Source organism: Cupressus sempervirens, chromosome 9 (assembly GCF_028749045.1).
Source record: "Cupressus sempervirens isolate cs-2001-9-10 chromosome 9, ASM2874904v1, whole genome shotgun sequence".
Classification (NCBI taxonomy): Eukaryota; Viridiplantae; Streptophyta; class Pinopsida; order Cupressales; family Cupressaceae; genus Cupressus; species Cupressus sempervirens.
This window is the reverse complement of record NC_143126.1, coordinates 438,331,637-438,352,595: the sequence shown is the minus strand read 5'-3', so window position 1 is coordinate 438,352,595 and position 20,959 is coordinate 438,331,637. Positions and strand designations below refer to the sequence as shown.

At 33.6% G+C, this 20,959-nt stretch overlaps 1 pseudogene; it reads right to left on the bottom strand.

Annotated features, from left to right (window-relative positions):
- Positions 1 to 13,573, bottom strand: part of LOC149539181 (DNA mismatch repair protein MSH2-like) — an 81,345-nt pseudogene extending 67,772 nt beyond the window's left edge.
- Positions 13,574 to 20,959: the final 7,386 nt, after the last annotated feature.

Here is a 20,959-nt window from a genome sequence, read left to right as displayed (position 1 = left end):
GAGAACACAATATTTTGGTGACCCAAAAACCTTCAAAATAGAAAGTAAAACTAGGGTGGGGATGATACCCACAAAAATTCTATACTACAGTATAAAGTTGGCCTAGTAAGGCTTACATGGACCACTTCTGGTGATTTTCCCTATTAGGAGCACAAAGGATTGCTAGGTCCACCTTGTTAGAGGATTTGCAAACATACAATGAAGTATGCACTCTTTTAGGAGATTTGTACAAAGAATATTAAGTCTACCTTGTTAGAGGCTTTAGAAAAACTGATTCACCTATTAGGATGTAGTAGTGGATCTGCTTACAACTGATTGCTGATAAGATCCTTTATACACTGATCACCTCATGTGATAGATATAACTTTTTAGTCTCTAAATTGACCTTGTCATGTTCCTTGAACTACTGTTGATAATCTTTCACATATACTCTTCATTACTTCACTATTCTTTCATCTCATTCATTTCATCATCATGTTTGATATCTTACAATACATCTTACATATATACCTTTCAAACTTAAAAAATTACAAGGTCGGCTAAAATACAAGTAAACAAGTACATTACAGAGTTGGCCCAATAGTAAATAACTTGGGTTCATTGAACTGGCTTAGTGACCTTCTGATACATGGCATCCACTGCATTACTTGACATCGTCATGCACTGAGTAGAAGTGAAGGCTTGGTCCATACTAATCACTTGATGCAGTTCTAAACTTGATAACCACTGGTGACTCGGTAGATGTAGTGTCACTCAGTAGATACTACACACTGAGTTTACCTTTCTTCACTCGGTAAACACTAAATCTTTCAATGCTTGGTTTACATTGAATCTTCATGACATAGACTATCTGTTTGGTAGACACTGTGAAGTATGGTAGATATTGAGAAACTTGGTAGACACTACTGGACTTCACATTGTCTGTATTTACTTAGTAGCCACTGTCTACTTGGTGAAAACTACATAATTGCTAAGCTTACAAGGTAACCATTGGATGCTTGGTAAGCATTCAGAATTGAGTAAGTGTTGTCACTAATGACAAAAATAATCATAATGCCAACATAAGGCACCATCAATTATGTGAGTGATGTAGTCAAATTTTTTGGGGTCAAAGCCACCAATTAATATAATGTTTTTAATCTCTACGAGGTTGACACTGTGATTCTAAGGGCTGTGGAGAGGGCACTTCTTCATTGTCTGTTTCATCATTGATTAACTTGCACCACAGACTGACAGTCTTCATCTTTGTTATGGGCATGAATTAGTATTTCAGAACTGTTAGAACTTTTGAATGCACATTAAACAACATAAAGTATTAAAGACTAAAGAGAGTAAATATAAAGATGCATACATTAATTTATTCATGTAAAACCTTTATGGGTAGAAAACCACAACATATGAGAGCTTTTTATTAACCAAAATGAAAAATGGGCACCAACAACCCAACATAGAAATGTGAGCACCAACCCAAACGTGAACTTAATACCAATTTTCAGAATATTCTCAACATTTTAGATAACACCCTTTTTTTATCAGCAATAACAGAAAAATGAACGTTGTACTACAAATATCATCTTCAATGACAACATCTCAACTGCAATGAAATGCAGAACATCAAATAATATCTATCACACAACTCATTCATTTATCCTTTAATGTATATTTTCACCTCCTATTCTACAATAAACTTATTATCTCTGTATATCTGCTCTTACTAACTCATATGCTTGAATCAACTCATTCATAGGAATAAAACAACAACCATATTCTCCAAGAGCTGGATATATAGAAGACTTGTACCCAAATGGATACTCACTTAGTACACACATGATAAGAAGAATCATAGTTAGCCAAATCTCGAGCTCCTCACACATGCTTCAAGAACTGATACGACTCTCTTTATAAAATAACAACACATTCACCCTTGACTAAATAGTGCATGGCCCATGATAGTAGAAATAAAGAGTAATATTTTTGGAATTTTTAGTAGTGTATATTCCCACCAATACACATGTTTTTTCCTTCATTAAAATTTATCACAACCCATTCTAAAAATAATAAATATTCAACATAGAAGCCCAGGCAAGGTCAATTTTGTCTCAAATACATCCTTTATACATGACACTCCATTTTTTAATACAAAGCATTTTCATACGCACCAAACAGTAAGCTCTGACTATCAGGAATAAAGACAAATCAAACTGTTGCCAATAAGTAAATGATTTTACTTCTAAAAAAATGATTATTAAATAATCAATTCTAAATCCATTCAAGAGTATAATATATGCAATAGAATTTTGAAACACCCAACATTAGGAAGACAATCCTTTACAAAAATCAATTTGAATAAAGATGGGTCCCACAGTATTTATTATATCAATAGTGACATGGTAGTAGCGCATAAAACATCTCAATGTAAAATTGAAGATGAAAATGAGTACAAGCATATGGTTGACTTACCTCAAACAAGCTTCACCCTTAGAGCGATTCAATAGCATGTGAACCAAAAATACACAAGCTGTGGGATGAGAAACAAATTTTAAATAGTGTGATTAGTGTTTGGTGTTTGTATTACCCAAGTTGCTTGTGAAATTTCAATTTTAAATACAAGATAAGAGGCATGGTTTCCAAGCAACACATCTAAGGCAAAGGATAAACTAAATGCATTGTAGACATTTTCAAACTTGGCTTCTATGCTGAAAGGACATCCATGAGAGGTGTGTTTTAAGAAGCCTACTTATGAAAGTCAAACATATGCAATTGAAAGCAAGTGCAAATGGCATACCATAAAACACAGATGAGTAACAAACATAAGAATTTTTTTACATGATTATTCAATTCAATAAAAAAGAAAGGGAATACATTCATCGCAACTTTCATTAATATGAATATTTCCATTGATTTTTGGTTACAATGTTGTCTTATAATGAGCCCAAAATTGCAAATAATTATTTCGATGTGATATTCCTATCAGGATTTAACTGTGTGATTTTTGAGTCAAACTCATTGACCCATATTTCATGAGTAGTGATTCAACATGAATCCATCTCTCATGAGAATAAATGGAACACTTAGCACTCATTGGATCTAGGTGATGCTCATAGGGGTGAAGCACTAAGACTTCTCGGGAGGTCACCCATCTCGGTACTACTCCAGCCTGAGTGCGCTTAACTATAGAGTTTCCTCCATGGTTAAACCCAAAGCTTGAAACCCCATTTGCAAAACCTTCACCAAGTGTTGTGCCTTATGAACCATTCATTAGAAAGCCCCTTAAGCTCATCAATTGATAAGTAGGAGTAATTTCCATAGCAACTCAAATTGTGATATTCCTATCAGGATTTAACTGTGTAATTTTTGAGTCAAACTCATTGACCCATATTTCATGAGTAGTGATTCAACATGAGTCCATCTCTCATGAGAATAAATGGAACACTTAGCACTCATTGGATCTAGGTGATGCTCACAGGGGTTTAACCATGGAGGAAACTCTATAATTAAGCACGCTCAGGTTGGAGTAGTATTGGGATGGGTGACCTCCTGGGAAGTCCCGGTGCTTTACCCCTGTGAGCATCACCTAGATCCAATGAGTGATAAGTGTTCCATTTATTCTCATGAGATATGGATTCATGTTGAATCACTACTCATGAAATATGGGTCAATGAGTTTGACTCAAAAATCACATAGTTAAATCATGATAGGAATATCACAATTTGAGTTGATATGGAAATTACTCCTACTTATCAATTGATGAGCTTAAGGGGATTTCTAATGAATGGTTCATAAGGCACAACACTTGGTGAAGGTTTTGCGAATGGGGTTGCAAGCTTTGGGTTTAACCATGGAGGATACTCTATAGTTAAGCGCGCTTAGGCTGGAGTAGTACTGGGATGGGTGACCTCCTGGGAAGTCTCGGTGCTTCACCCCTATGAGAATCACCTAGATCAAATGAGTGCTAAGTGTTCCATTTATTACCATGAGAGATGGGTTCATGTTGAATCACTACTCATGAAATATGGGTGAATGAATTTGACTCAAAAATCACATAGCTAAATCATGATATGAATATCACAATTTGAGTTGCTATGGAAATTACTCCTACTTATCAATTGATGAGCTTAAGGGGCTATCTAATGAATGGTTCATAAGGCACAACACTTGGTGAAGGTTTTGCAAATGGGGTTGCAAGCTTTGGGTTTAACCATGGAGGATACTCTATAGTTAAGCGTGCTTAGGCTGGAGTAGTACTGGGATGGGTGACCTCCCGGGAAGTCTCGGTGCTTCACCCCTATGAGCATCACCTAGATCCAATGAGTGCTAAGTGTTCCATTTATTATCATGAGAGATGGATTCATGTTGAATCACTACTCATGAAATATGGGTCAATGAGTTTGACTCAAAAATCACATAGTTAAATCCTAATAGGAATATCACAATTTGAGTTGCTATGGAAATTACTCCTACTTATCAATTGATGAGCTTAAGGGGCTTTCTAATGAATGGTTCATAAGGCACAACACTTGGTGAAGGTTTTGCAAATGGGGTTGCAAGCTTTGGGTTTAACCATGGAGGAAAGTCTATAGTTAAGGGCACTCAGGTTGGAGTAGTACTGGGATGGGTGACCTCCCGAGAAGTCCCAATGCTTCACCCCTATGAGCATCACCTAGATCCAATGAGTGCTAAGTGTTCCATTTATTCTCATGAGAGATGGATTCATGTTGAATCACTACCCATGAAATATGGGTCAATGAGTTTGACTCAAAAATCACACAGTTAAATCCTGATAGGAATATCACAATTTGAGTTGCTATGGAAATTACTCCTACTTATCAATAATTATTTCACTCAAATTGTAAGACACTTTTATAATTATATTTAACAAGAAGAACAATATGTGTATTAAACAATCTCTGAGTTTAAGTTTTAGAGGCATTCAAAAATTTCTTGTTTTGCAGCATTGTTTCACTATTGAAAGGAGACATTATCATTTGATATAATGTACACTAGTCAAATTGGATCCATAGTAAATAAATCATATTGCAAAAAGGCAGGAAGATTGCAATTGCTTACGTTTAATATTGTTGGAGACAAAGAGCTAGGTCCTCTAGAGGAGAAAAATGCAATTGGTGGAGCAAGTGTCTTCTTGATAGCTGTCTCTATAGTGGCTTGTCTCAGAAGAGGAGATCTGTAGAGTATCAATATTAGGGCATTTTTAGTCAAAGTGTTTTTAAAAAAATATAGTAGTTGCAAATGCACGGTGATAGGTACCTTGTTTCCTTTGTAGAAATTACCAATTGATTACCTTGATGTCTGTATGTAGGAAAGAATACTAGAGCTCACTTCAAAATCCACTTGTACACATGGAATAATAGGGGAAGAAACTATAGTCTTGGTTTTGATCTGAGCATAGATCACTCCAATTCCTTGGGCATTGTAGAAACTAAGTGCTGCAACACTGCTTGGCTTTTGTGTTCTAGTTTGGAAGCATAGAACAAATTTACCTTTTGCTAAAGTAGCATTAAGAGAGTCTATTTCACAAGTCTTACAGATTTATTACTTCGTGTGAGAACCATTACTTAATTCAAGGTGAAAGTTAGCTATAAATGTTAGAAGTCATACCTAGCTTGTGAGGCAACAACATCCCTAGAAGCAATGTCTTATGCATAAACAAGGCTATATGACTTCCCCATATGCTTTTTGGTATACAATGCTTGATCCCATAGGAAAAAATATGCCTTATAGTAATGCCATCAAACTTTAACTTACTAAATCAGTAGAGAAAGAAAACTAGTTTAAAATTAAATTATGTACAAGTTTTTTGTATCAATCTTTCAGATCAGATTTCATGATTCATCATCAAGATATTATGAATCATAGAGTGGGGTACAAAAATTGTGTACACAATTTGATCCAGAGATAACTTTCTCTATACAATCTAGATTGTAGACATCTCTTATTATTGATACTATGTATGAATGACCCAACTATATTAAATATCTTACACAATTTTCTAAATAGAGAAGAATGAGTGTTTAACCTTGAAGGTTTGATTGTTTCCAAGAGTCAATGCAGTAGGGAAACTTTTTTCAATTGTGCTTGCTGCTACTATGATTAACTAGAGAGTTTTATTTGTAACTGTATCTGAGTAAGGTCCATAGTTTTGAGTTGAAAAAACTACAACAATTCCTTTTTCTAGAGCATGAAATGACCCAATAGCAATTGCATCATCAAAATAAGCATCTAGTGGAGGTGGTGATCCAAGAGACATAGAGAGCACATCCACACCATCATGAATTGCATCATCAAATGCAGCAAGTATGTCAACTAAACTACAATCACCAATAGCCCAACATACTTTGTATGTTGCAATATGAGCTGTTGGGGCACCCCCCCCACAAATCCTAGAGCTAGCCCAAGAAAGATCACATTATCTACCAGATTACCCACTGCTAATGAAGAAGTATGAGATCCATGACCTAATGCATCACGAGGTGACAAAAACTCTTTTAAATTGCTCCTATTTAGTAGTCCAAATTCAGCTTCATATGCTTTAATATACTAGTGTGCATCGATGATCTTCCTAAACCATAAGCTCTAGTTAATAATGGATGTGTTAGGACATAATTTGACTACTTAAAAGAAGAGATGAATTAAACTGTTTACAAATAAATCCATAGTTTTGGGTGAAATTCATGAAGTATGAATTTGTGAAGCTTGGCCCACATAACATCTAGGCTTAAAACAAAACTAAAGTATTTTCACAAATATTTGAAGCTAACCCTGGCAATCATCTACAAAATTACAAGATCCACTGAATAAACTTCACCCCCTATATATTGGACTTTTGGAACAATGAGATGGTTGAGATATACAACAGACCTATTGTAATGTGATGTATTAAACAACTCTCTTTTCTAACATATTCCCTTCCAACAGATGATATTGGCGCCATGTAACTATCATCAAAACTTTGAGATTTAAGGTGTTTTGTTAGCTATATTGCTTAGTTTTGGTTTGTACAGGTGATATTGTAGCCAAAAATGTAACTAAAGTTGTTAAAATAGGTAGATAGCAATTTTTAGATTTTGAGATTTCAATTTGTAATGGAGTTGTTCATTTTTTATCTTATGATTGGGAGACTAGTTCTGGGATTTTCTTTTTATGGATGAGGGACTCAACAACCTTCATTTAATGCATCATATACAATGTATATGTACTTGAATTTTAAAAATAAAAATATTTTTTAAATACCTAACCATAACTTGAAGAAATCAAAAGAAGTTGAAGTGTTCAAGTGTAAGTAAATCAGTTGAACTTGGAATCCATCTGATAAATTGATAGTAATAATTATAGACATGCAAGAAAAGAAATGTTTCATTATGCATGATACATAGCTAGTTGGAACATTGAGTCACTAGATTAGAAAGTATAGGCATCATCCAATGGATATATTGGCAGTTACTCATTGCTAGAACTTTGGGATTCAAAGTCACACACTTTCTAGAATGGGGCACCGATTAGCTACACATCTTGGTTCTTATCAACTTGTATTGGATTCTTTGGCTCTACATTTTGTTATGTTGGTAGGCTATACCCATATTGGGATGTCTTGTGAGGCATGATATTCAAGGCATTTTGTATGAACACATGCTTCTTTTCTTTTTAAGAGATAGGTTATGTACCTCTTAGCAAAGTGGCTAAAGTTATATGTTAATCTGTCATTTTTTGTAGGAAAGGATCTAAATACTTGGTAGAGAAGGTGAATGCCATGTGGATGCAACAATCTTCAAGTTTTATATAGTCACCACCACATATTTGGCCTTTTGTGTGCCTTGCTAGCCCTCTCTGTATATGCAAATTTATTTGGAGGTCTTTACAAGGCTCTTCTTTGTTTCACTGTTATCAATGGGAAAACCTTTATTGGGATTTTTTGCACATCATTTTGGATTCAATACATATGTTTTCATTGGTCAATGTGTGTTCAAATTCTCTCACTTTTTTTGAATATTTTTGTATTAGGCTTCTAAGGTGGGGTCACTCTCATGAATTACAACTTTATTTCGGGTAAACATGTTAACAAGGCAATTGTACATGTAGCTTTAAGAATCCCCAAATTTGATGCCAATGGAAAGTTGCATACAAATCCTAATTAACTCAAACTTGATCCAAACACATTGCTAAACAAAACCTCCTTATCCCATTTCCTTCCCTTGCCTTGAACTTTTCACTCCCAGTCCAGTCTTTTGTCTTGATTATAACTTTCTAGGACTTCTACAACTTAATCATTTTCTTCAAAAAATGAAGTAGGAAACATACCAGATCTCAACTGGATTGAGGAATTATTTCATTGAAAAGGATTAAAGCAATTTCAAGGAGTTGTGATAGTTAGATGCAAGCATGCACACCTCCTTTGTCTCTACCACTACCTTCTTGAACCATTGGATTTCACCAATGTCCTTGATCTCATGACATACACCTGATAAAGGGTACACTAGATGTGCATGTAGTTGGACACAACCAATTTACTTGGTTTCTCAAGGAATATATGTCACATTTGTAACTACTTGAACTTCATAAGAAGAACATTCTCCTCAATGTGCTCTCTAAAAATTTGTTATTGGAACCTTGCATCCTTACATTTTCTTGAGCTAGTGATCACCCTAAAGAAATACGATTCATTCTACATGAAATCGTAATATTTTTTTAATTGGCTTAATATAAAATATTGCTTAGAAATAGCTTACAAAGGAAGTGACCTAGCATTAAAAAACTTGAATGAGAGCAGAAGTGAGAAATGAGCAAACTAAACAAGGAGAGGAACAAAAAATGACATGATCAACACAACTAAAAACAATGATTATTCCCACAAGAACTTAAAGTAAGAACAACATTTACTACAAATTATAGAGATTGGGCAAGAGCAAAGAGAATTATAAGGTGTAGTTACTTTTAGAAGGAAGGGTCATGCAAGTAAGATAAAGAAATAAATCACTCCAAACTCCACCAAATTAGAGCATAAAGCAAGAAACTTCTAGATTTCTTTATAGAAAACAAGAGTAGAATCGTCGAGATGCATTTACAATTTAAGTCTAAAGCCACAATAATCCTTAATTGCTCACATAAAGATACTCCCAACTTTGGCAATTCTTAGTGTCTAGGCCCTACAGTGCTAGATCAAACAATATTTAGACCAAAACAAAATCACAAAATTTTAAAATATCTAGTTTAATTTGACTCGGTTCACTTTTAAAATAAAACATATAAATTGAAAACATACTAAGTAGGGTGACGTAAAGGAAAATAAACAATCTATAGTGCCATAGTTGAAATAAAACACCATACTTGCCTAATGAAAGTTGATTTACCTCCCATGTTTGGTCCAGTGATGATTTGGAACTAGCTTTTACCCCTTGCCTAGAAAATAGCCATATGATTAACAATATTACAAATATAATAATATTATTGTAATGTAATGAAGGAAAGTAAAGATGAAAATGTAGGCATTCATCTGAATCCTATTTACACAACTCATAAGACAACAATCATTTGGTATGAAATTTACACCATCTTGAGCTTCAACAAAAGGATGCCTACTCCCCTTAAGTATAATGTCCCCGTCCTCCTAATAAATCGAAGACATGGAAAATATATATTTTATTTAACAAGGCAGAGCCAACATAATTTTAAAGACAATTCAAATAAGAAAAATAAAATTGAAAACATATTCTTTGGAAAAGAATTTATTAGTGAAGTGATATCTGGCCTCACATACGGTGTCAGGCAGCTCACAGGAAGATCAGAAAAACTAAGCAAAATATCTAGTTTAGAAAGTATACTAGCAATCACTTCAAAAACTTGCATGTAGCATAACAAATTAATCATATGAAACTAGAATTCTAAATTAATATTGATGAAGAAATCTCTGCAACACTTCAGATAATTCATAAAGGAAGTGATAAGTAACATTAATAATAGTGCTGATATATACAGAACATATTACAAGTATTATTAATTTAGCACTTCAAGATTCAAAAAACCAAATTGTCAACTTCAAAATCAATTTTCTTTACACTTGATATGATACAATGGGCTCTCAAGCTCTACTTAAGAGTAGAGAATCTCCATTAATATACACAATACGAAAAATGGTCTAAACAAACTAGAAGGAGCAGTGAAAAACCAAAATGGAGCATGACAATTGGAAATAGGGCATGGAATTTGGAAATGGGGCTAGAACTTAAGGTCACTCCACCATCTTATACTAAGTCTTCCTTAAAAGTGAGCTTAGATTTCCCAAGACATATTGCTCTATAACAACATATAGTCTACATGTACACTTATGGACTTAGCTCAAATAAAATTACCCCATTCCCAATGATGAATGGTATCACAAATGGTCCTTTAGTTAGATGTCATAAAGGGGTAAAGGAGCTATCTTAAACCAAACAAAAACGTAACCTTGATTTCAGGTCATTGCTGGAAAAAATATTACCATGATAAACCCTCACCTTTCTATTACTTATACAATCTTGAAAAATTCCTAAAGAAATATAAAGCATAGAGTTAACTACTTAAGTGTTAAAATAGATTTTCATTGTATGCTATCAAAGGCCTATGATTTTAAGAACCAATTCATTCAAATCTTTTCTTACAACATTACTTGATATCCATACAAAATCATCCAACCAACATTAAGAAAATTTCAAATCAATCATCACCTACAAAAAATTTAGTTTTCTTGGAATAATACATTCTTTATGGAAGATTCAATAAGCATGCAAAAGGAATAGCTTAATCTAGCCATTATTATTTGAAGTAATCATATAAGCTTTTAGGACTTCAAATAAAAATAGTCAGGACTCAACAATGAGTGAGGGCATATGAGTTAAAGCCATAAATATATTTTAAAAAAATACACAATATCAGAGAAAAATTTATTAAGACTATGTATAGAATTATTTCTCACAAAGATTAAATAGTAAATAAGGTAAAAAATAGACTTAAAAAAACTTACCTCAATAAATTTTGTTGTTGTTTATACCACATGAGTAACAAGTTGTCTTTGACTACTTGAATATTCATCTAATAACTTAATATGTTTTTAGATTATGGTAAAAACAGGTTTTGAAGGGACCCCAAAACCCTTTCACATCCTCAAAAAAGGGAAAAAAAAAAAGGTAACCAACTGGAAAGAGCCCATAAACCTACTAAAAAGTAGAATCAAAATCAAGTTTTATAGGGACCTAAAAATACTAAGAAAGTCCAGATAAAATACCCAAGTTTTACAAGGACCTGGAACCAATAGTATATGATAAAAACTAAAATCCAGAAAATAGGACCAAACACAGGAACTAGAAGAACCAGCCAGCAAACAGGACCTACACAAGAACTAGACCAGAAAAGAAGACCCAGGAAACTATTGCAATTCTATAATCATCTTCACAGCCTCCTTACCAATCTTAGCCGTATCCTAGATGGAGTTAGTAGCTGAAGAAGCAGCATGAATCTGATAACTTAATATGTTGCTCCCCAAGTTGCTTAAGTTTTACATTTGTGAATTTGACTCCATCCTTCTATGTCTCTAAGACTATATACTGTGTATTCAACTTATTCCATACTTTTGGTTCCTCTTCCTTTGTAATCCTAAATACATGTCCAAATAGTGTGCTTCTATCTAGTTTTAAAGCCTTGTCAATAGGAAGATCCAGATCATCTATTGCTTTATGATGTACTTTTTGAATTTGTTCTTCCACTTCATCTAGTTCACTCTTAAGTGTCATCAGACTAGGATCATAACCAACTAAGATCATGTACTCTCCATTGTCAACTTGATTGAGATCAACAATAGCCTCCACAAGTGTTGCAAACTTTTTCAAATGCTCTTCATCTATCCAAAGTTCAAAGCCATCCAAATATCTTTCCCTTATCAATAAAGGAAAGTCCCCTTAATATTGTTTGAGTGAAATTTTGATTAGAAGAAGTTGCATGCTCATCTGTCACATGTATAATAACTATAGTGAACAAAAACAATCCAAAAATAGTTTAAGTGCTTGAAAAGCATAGTTCTTATCTTGTAAAATATGTGATATCTGCTAACTACAAGCTTAGCATGATAGCTAAGAACAATAATAGATGATGAAATACACCATTTAATTAGTAAGTGCAATTGCATAACACACAAATAAATTTAGATACAAAGAAATGATCAACTTTCATTCAAAAGTATGATGTCATTGTTGTGAAAGAAACACATAAGTTCAATGCAAAAGTATCCATGTGATCATAGAAGAGAAAAAACACAAACCATGTTTATTGCAAATGCATAGTATAAAAAAATACAATATATTAAAACTTAAAGGTCGTTGCCTGACAGAGCTTTACAATATCTTGTAGATTGGCCCTACCCTTCTCTAGTTTCCACACAAGTCAATCAATATTTGCAAATCTTTTTAGATGAAGTCTTAAATCTTGGCATAATGCTACATCCTTAACAAATGCCTGCACCATATCCAGTCTACACTTGATCTCTTCTACATGTAAGACAGGTTTCTTGAGCCACCTATTCAATAGTCTCTTCCCCATGCCAGTAGTACATGTCTTGTTCATCAATCCAAATAAAATAAAGTTCCTGTTCACATCTATTTTACTTTTAAGAACATTCAATTCTCGTAAAGTTGTAGCATCCAGCCACATAAATCTACCTATGTGATAATGCTAAATGGTAAAATTTCCATAATTGTTGTCATCTGCAAGCAAATCTATATAAGAGAGGAGGGCCCCCAAAGCTCCAACAAAAGACTCTAAATTTGCAACTATGTCCTTCAATGACTCAACTAAACCTTTTACAAGGCAACAAAGATCTTGATCAACATCCCTAGACTTGAAATCAAATTTCTTCTTTTCAGTTAAGAGAACATTACAACTTGCCAATGCATCATGCAAGCATTTATTATTAGTGGAATTTCCACTGCCTAGAGGTAGCAAGCATTGCCTATAACCAAGAGCTATCATAGCAGATTCCAAGTTCAAGTATTGGTTGTCATCAAGAAACTTGGTGATGCCTAAAGTTATCTTTGTTAGGTCAATAAAGGCCATATCCACAATGTAATCATTCTCATGAATAACATATTGAACAATGATTATCATTGGTGTATCTTGCTTGTTATTGCTAGCAAAGAGAATGTCCTCAAAACTACCAAGCTTGCCAGGGGTTCCAATTTTTGCCAACCTCCAATTTGATCCACTTCCCTCAAAAAGATCTACAGTATGATCAGTCCTCTCTAACAACAAGTTTTTGATAATCATTTCAAACATATTCCTGCTAATGCTCACACTTGAGAGAGCATCATGTTCATTACCCAACTGATGAAGAGTAGTTGTGGTGTGGTAGTAAGATTTTTCAATGAAGAGTGCATCATCCCCATGAGTAGTATAGTAATCCTAATATCATTAAATCTTTAGTCAATTCTATGATCATCTTATCATCTGTCAACTTGAACAACTCAGATTTTGTGTTATTGGTAGAGGTTTGTGACTACTCTTCTTTCATATCCCTTATATCTCTGCGTACCCCCATCATTTAATAATATATGATAGAGTGTTGAATCTTATTCAATGCCTAGGTGAATAGATGACTTCATATCTTAAAGTGTTATATCACAACCTCCACTAGACAATGACTATTTTATATGTGACTCTTGATTTGAGTCATATTGTAATATTTTGATACTTTTCCAGTAATCAATAACTATCTATTGGATCCTCACCAATATTTAGTTGATATATAGTCAAATAGCTGCCATTGAAGACTTACTAGTTTCCTTTCCATTTCTACCTTCCTCAAATGGGATGTTAGCATACTCTACTACTGTAATGTCTTCTATTGAGACTTTTACTAACTTACTTTACTATTCACAACTAGGGTTTAGATCCCACTTAGAAATAATGCTATAAAACTTTCCTTACTAGGAGAGTGCCAATTCCTAATGATCAGCTTTCATCATTATGCATTTGAATTACATTAAGGAATTATTGATGATTCACAATACATTTTCAACCATTCAGTTCCTTGTTGCACTCTTCATCACTAACCTTAAGAAAGATGGGGAATTACTTGTCCGTGGGCCTTAGAAACCATTTTTGAGTAGGCTCCCTCAAAGGATTTGTGGCACATATATCTAAAACCTATCATGAGGCTACCTCCTCAAGGATTAATTGCTTGGCTATCCAAGGGATTGTAGGGAAGATAATTTCTAATGAGGAACAAGTAGGTGATAATTGGACAAACCTCATGGTATTCTTTTGGATTTAATTTGAAGTGGAAATGGTAAACTTCACCCAATTGGGTTTAGCATGGGATAAACATAATACCCTTCCCAAGTATCTACTGGTGCCAAGACCAAGTAAAGGAATGGGACCCATAGTGTAGTGCACAATGCAGTAACAATCCCTCCTTTAGGATGCACATGAGTGGGGAATGATTAGCCATTATATGTAAACTAGTCAATGTTGTCTTGTGATTCATGTGTGAGTAGGCCACTATAGTCTTTGTGATGTATGTTGGAGCTACTTACTATGTATGTGATGTATGGAAAGCTAGTTAACTTGTGTACCTGTGAAATGTATGAGCAAGTTTTTGTATATGAGATAGATGCTCATTATAATCATGATGTGTGTGATTTGAGATATGATCCTTATGAATATGTGTAAGTTTTTTCAAATAATGATACGTGACGATAGAGATGGAACCATCACCTGAATACAATGAGTATCTTTATTTGTGATGGGACTAAGTTTACACATAATTAATAATAATAGTTAAAGAGAGATTAGAGATCTCATCAAGAGGAGAGAATGAGCTCTCTCTAATTACAAACTATGAAGCCTCTAACTTTGCACTTGAGAATACATAGGTAGGATCAGCAAGAGTGAACCCTTGAGGCTAAGGTCTAGGTCTAGGAATGACCCTAGTTATAGAAACTAAACATTATCATGAGTATTCATGAAGTGTGGTATCGAGTTGTTTCCACCGTGATGAATGGAGGAGTTAAGAAATAGTTAAGAAATCATAAAATCATCTCTACTATTTATATATTGCACCATGCTACTCTAATATTGATAAATATGAGACATTTATTGCAGCAAGTCAAATTGCAATATTGCTATTAGGGTTCAGTTCTGATATTATCATTATACATTTTTCTCTTACCCAGAGACAAGAATGTAGGCCATTCCAAAATGATGTGAATTGAATTTGAAAAAACCAATGTTTGCAAAACAACATGCCTTAAATTCATATCTTTTTGTTTGCTTCTAGTTATTATCTTTCTGTAGACCAACCAAGGGTAGAAACACACATGGAGCACATACTTGAGGATGCATGAATATATGAAGACAAAGGATATGAAAAATATACACATTGATGCATGAAGACACAAATAATACATAGAACATACATATGAATGCATGAAGACATAGATCATACATGATGTATACACATTAATACATGATATAAGAATTACCTATTTTTGGGCTACGTCCTCAAAGACTCATGATATACACCCATACCATTGACTTAAAAGCTTCCTCCAACATGGTATTACTCCAACCTTGACAAGCCAACCTATACTCTTAACTATATTAGTGAGTGAAGAAGGATTAGACTAAGTACGCATTAATAACTCATAAAGTAAATGCACTTGGGGATAGCAACTTGTAATGTTCCTTATTAGGAGAGTGCCAATTAACAATGATTAATAATGCAACACTATGTCTTACACTAGATTAAGAAACAATCACTTATTTATAATACATACCTATGCCTATAATCTCATACGACCCTTCGTAATCCCCAATCTCACAAAATTTGGAACATTACCTGTCCATGGGAATATTGGAACCATTTGTGAGTAGGAGTGATTTAAATTTTAAATAAATTTTGATGAACTACAATTCTATTCTATTAAATGATGAGGAGCAATTTAAATAAATAATAAAGAAGCACGATCTAAATTTAAGGAATCTATTTTGATTTGTTGAATGAAGTGAGATGATTTAATTAATATGAATTATTTCAATTTATCTATTTTTTGAGTCATATACTTTGGACTCTATAGCCATATAAAAAGGAACCTTCCCACTTCATTTCAAATCATAAACTCAGTCAGCTCAAGCAAATCAAATAAGGAGAAAAGTAAATCTATTTACATCAACAACTAACCATTTTTTAACAAGCCAAATTTGTGCACAATTTTGATCATTGTTCATGATTAGGTCTGTAAATATTGAAACTAAAACTACTCAATTATACAAGTCCAGATTTTGGTGTGGAGAAATCAACTCTAAAGGCTGCAAGCTACAGGTGTGCATTGAATTTGTAAAATCTGAAAGTAATCATGCTTGTGAAAACTCAAAGCATCTCTAGATTTGAATTTCAAGCTAAGAGATCTCATTGAAATTAGGCAATGTATCAGATTTTTAGAGAAGTCACAAAGTATGTATAGTTGAATTTATTAAAGAGTAATTAAGTAGAGAAGCAAATGGACAAATTAGAATTGTTCGTGATCTTGAATTCCAATTTCTTAAATAATAACTCTTATTGATTTAAAGAAATATAGAAAGAAAAAACCTAATGTAGAGTGTTGTATGGTAGGTTAAATAATGGCATGAGCTAATCAAGGAGAAGGCTCAAAGAAAAAGGAAAAGGCACCTAAAGATGGGATAAACTCAAGACAATGTAGTATTGTGCAGCTCAATCATGATTTATGAGACATGCTCCTCAAGATAAAATTTACATCCAAATGGAAGAAAATCAATGACAACAAAATTTCTCCCTATAACATGAATTTGATAAGAGATAGAACATTCAACACAGTCCATCACCATGGGCAAAGAAAATCTTGAAGAGTGGTATAGTTCATGTAACTGCATTTCCACTAGTTAGGCAGTGACCCAAGCTAATGGATGAATGTACTAGAAGATATGATATTGAAACAAGTAGTTACCCCTAAAGGAAGTCTTGTTGTTGCAATCATACTTGATAACATAAGGGATCCATTCAATATCTCATAGCACAAAGATGGCTTAATCAGAACATGAGAGTTTGTCATGAAAGAGTTCGAAAAAAGAGAGGATGAGTACATCACTCTTGTCAACAATGAATTGTTATAATCCATGAAGCACAATACCAAGTTGTCGAAGTTGACCAAGAAATATTTTAAAGAAGATATTAGGACCTCATAATCACATTGAATAAATAAATTGCAAGCTCACAAGAAACACTCTTCAGACCATGGATGAGCTATTTAATCAAGAGTATCATTAATGCAAGTGAGAGATTTGATTGGGCAACAATGATCAATGACAACTTAAATATTCAATTAAGAACTAATGATGAAATCAATGACAATTTACATTAGCTCATGTATGATCTATATGATTGTGTGAGTACACAAGTACAAAGAATTGGAATGTTTGGGTGTAATTGGAATTGAACCAAAACAATACATGATATATGATTATTATCCACAAATGTAACCTCAAGATAGGGATGGGTTTAATATTGCAAACAAAGCCCTTGCTATGCACACAGTGAGAGTATTACAAGGCACTCCTAATGAGATTATCAAGTTGAGTGGAGAAATTTGTGAAGAAGTATGGATCATGGTATGCTAAGTTTCAAAAATTCTCCTACATCTGCATATTAGAAAGTATAGTATGCCAAATCAAACTCCCAAGGTTTCTGGCAAACAATTGTTGCTCAAGGAAGTTGCAAGGTAGTTAGTTATAAATGACAGGAGTCAAAAGCATACAAACAAGCTAAGAATTGCATTTCCACATAGTTTTGACACCAAAGCTTATCCATTACTTCTAGTAGTAAGTAACAGAGAGAATTTAAGCATTATTTTTTGGAGTTATAGGAAAGAAGATCTCATTTTGATCCATACTATCAAATTGAAAGAGCCTATGGAGTAAGATACAAACACTTGCCATATATTAAGGATCACTGATTGAATGCATCTAATGATCATGAAATTAAGAGATCATTTTCCAAGATGTCAATATAATTGATTTGCACCAACATCAAATACTCTTCATTGTTGAAAGGAGAACATATTGCACAAATCTAAAAGGGCATATAAATGATATATTTAGATTCTTTCTGCATTGATTATGACACATGGAATTAAAATCCCACCAGGACATTGTAACCTTCAAATGGAAAATTGTGTGTTGATTCGGCTTGTCTAAGCATCAAATTCAGCTTCCTCCAACAATTTCTTGGCAAGAAGATGCAAATTCAAGGCACTATAGGTAAATAATCCTTGCACTTGGGAAGCTCAACTTTTCACCTATTGAGCAAATCTAGCGTAGGCATTCACTTTCGGACATTTGGAATGTTTCTTTGATCACAACTTCACCCTTTTGAACTTGACAAAATCTTGTAAACACTTCCTACTTTCTTCCTCTGCCAGTGTCTCAAAGCTGCCATAGAATGAATGCAATGATTATTCACCTTCCTCCAGTAATCATTCACCTTCTTCCAGCAATGGATCCTACAAAATTTACACGCGAAGCCCCAATATTGCCTGCAATGATACCCTATGTGATCGAGAATGAAATAAGATTAAATAATAATATCATAGACTAAAAGCCTATGTACATATAAGGTTAACATATTTTTTATTTCTTATGACCTGAGTTGGTCAAAATTTTAACCAATTCAGGAAAACTTAATACATTTTTTACCAATACAAGGATGAAAACAAAAAATAAAACAAATCACACCTTTGGTCAAAAATTTTGGTAGAAAAACAAGTACAAATGTACTAGTGTGTAACGCCCCACCAAGGAACCCAGAAAAAATTAACCTAAAAAGTTTCACTAAGTTTTCCAAACATAAAACATCAACAAGTAACATAGCAGAAGCAATAACTCACATAAATACAACCATCATAATAGATTACATCTCTTAAGGGTCCCATGACATTGAATCACATATTTAAATAAGTTTATTAATACTAAAACTGATACACAACAAATCCATATCATAAAATAATCACAAGTACAAGCCCATTTAAATAAAATAAAATTACATAGAATGCCACTTGGCATAATCTTCCATTGTACAAGTCATAGGGTATGAATAACTCAAAGAATATACATCATAAATAAATAAATCATCTTAAAAGATCGCTGATAAATTGAGTAAAACATAATAGAATATAACCATCCAACATAAATACAAGATCAAAAAGAAAGGTACAACTGCACAATCACATCCAACAATGACATCCAGCTATTGGATCTCAATGGTGTAAGTAAAAAGTGCTACTACCCAACCTCGTTGAACCTAAATGGCCCACTCCCACCATGCTAAGAATATAGTCTCAAGTCTCATACATATATCAATCCACAAGTCATAACCAACATCTAGGTCAAGGAAACCTAAAAGCAACCTCTCTCAAAGGTACCAAGCCACAAGTAACATATAAACCTAGAGACAACAAACACTACAACATTTGGGGTCAAATTGTGATGACAATTTATGATGACAGTGTAACTTGTGGTGATTTTCATTTTATTTATTTTTAGTTCTCCTCAACATCGCAATACCGTTGTTTGAGTCACAATTGTGATGCCCCCACAAGCATAAAATAAAAAAAAGAAAACACGACATAAATCATTTTTCATTTTTTTTGATTGTGGAGAATTACACGCAAAAGAGGTGTAGAGCTCTAAATGAAGGTGGAGAGTTGTGAATGTTGTTGTGCCCTTGTGATCGGTGTATTTGGTTGTTGTGCCCTCATGATCTCTACATTAATTTGTTGTCATACCCTTGCTCTACAATTTCATTTCATGTCATGCCCTTGCTCTATGATTTCATTGTTGCATTGTACCCTTGCTTTGTGATTTCATTGATGTTTCATGCCCTTGCTATGTGATTTCATTGTCATGTCATGCCCTTGCGATCTATGTGCCCTTGCTCTGCAATTTTCTTCAAGGGTGAGAAGAGTTATGTATGTAAATGTTTTTTTTCTTTTCCTTGTAAAAATGTTTGTCTTTATATTTCTTTCTAAACATGTATATGGTTATATAGTCAGAGAGATCTCTTTTAAAGTGTTTATTACATATTATCTCACAACAGAAAAAATGATCTAGCTACATACATATTACAAAATCAAAATAATAAAATAATAAAACTCACTCAACCCGTGCTAAGTGACTTACCTCAAGATCCTACACAAAAATAATGCAAACTACAAAAATTGGGTAGAGTTCACAAGAAATTTTATAAAAACATATCATAGCAGATATTTTTAGAAAGAAACAAGCCATAACCTAGTTAAATTGGTCTAGTTTTTGACTAGTTGGGTTGATTACAAATTCTTGTAGAACTGTCATTAGATTAGGTACAATAAAATGAATAATCAACCTTACCAAAAATGATCTAGTTGCATACATATTCTAGAGTCCAAATAATAAAACAATAAAACTTACTCAACCCATGCTAAGTGACTTACCTCAAGATCTTGAACAAAAATAATGCAGACCATGAAAAATGGGTAGAGTTCACAAGAAATTTTACAAAAGCATATCATAGTAGATATTTTTAGAAAGAAACAAGCCATAACCCAGTTAAATTGGTCTAGTTGTTGATTAGCTGGGTTGATTACAAATTCCTATAGCACTATCATCAAATTAGGTACAATATAATAAACAATCAATTATTCCCAGCTAGTAGGATCAAATACCATTTTTGAAGGTGATAAAATTGCATATGTAGATGCATTACTTGCATGCAGGCATGAAGTGCATTCCATAACTTATAATGAATGGTTGGATATGAAGGCTCCATACATTGGCCCAAAAATTGAAGCCAAGGATGTAATCATGCATGTATTGGAGTCTCCTTGTGAGGATCCCAAGTATCTAGTTCCAATTTTAATTATGGGTGGTTTCA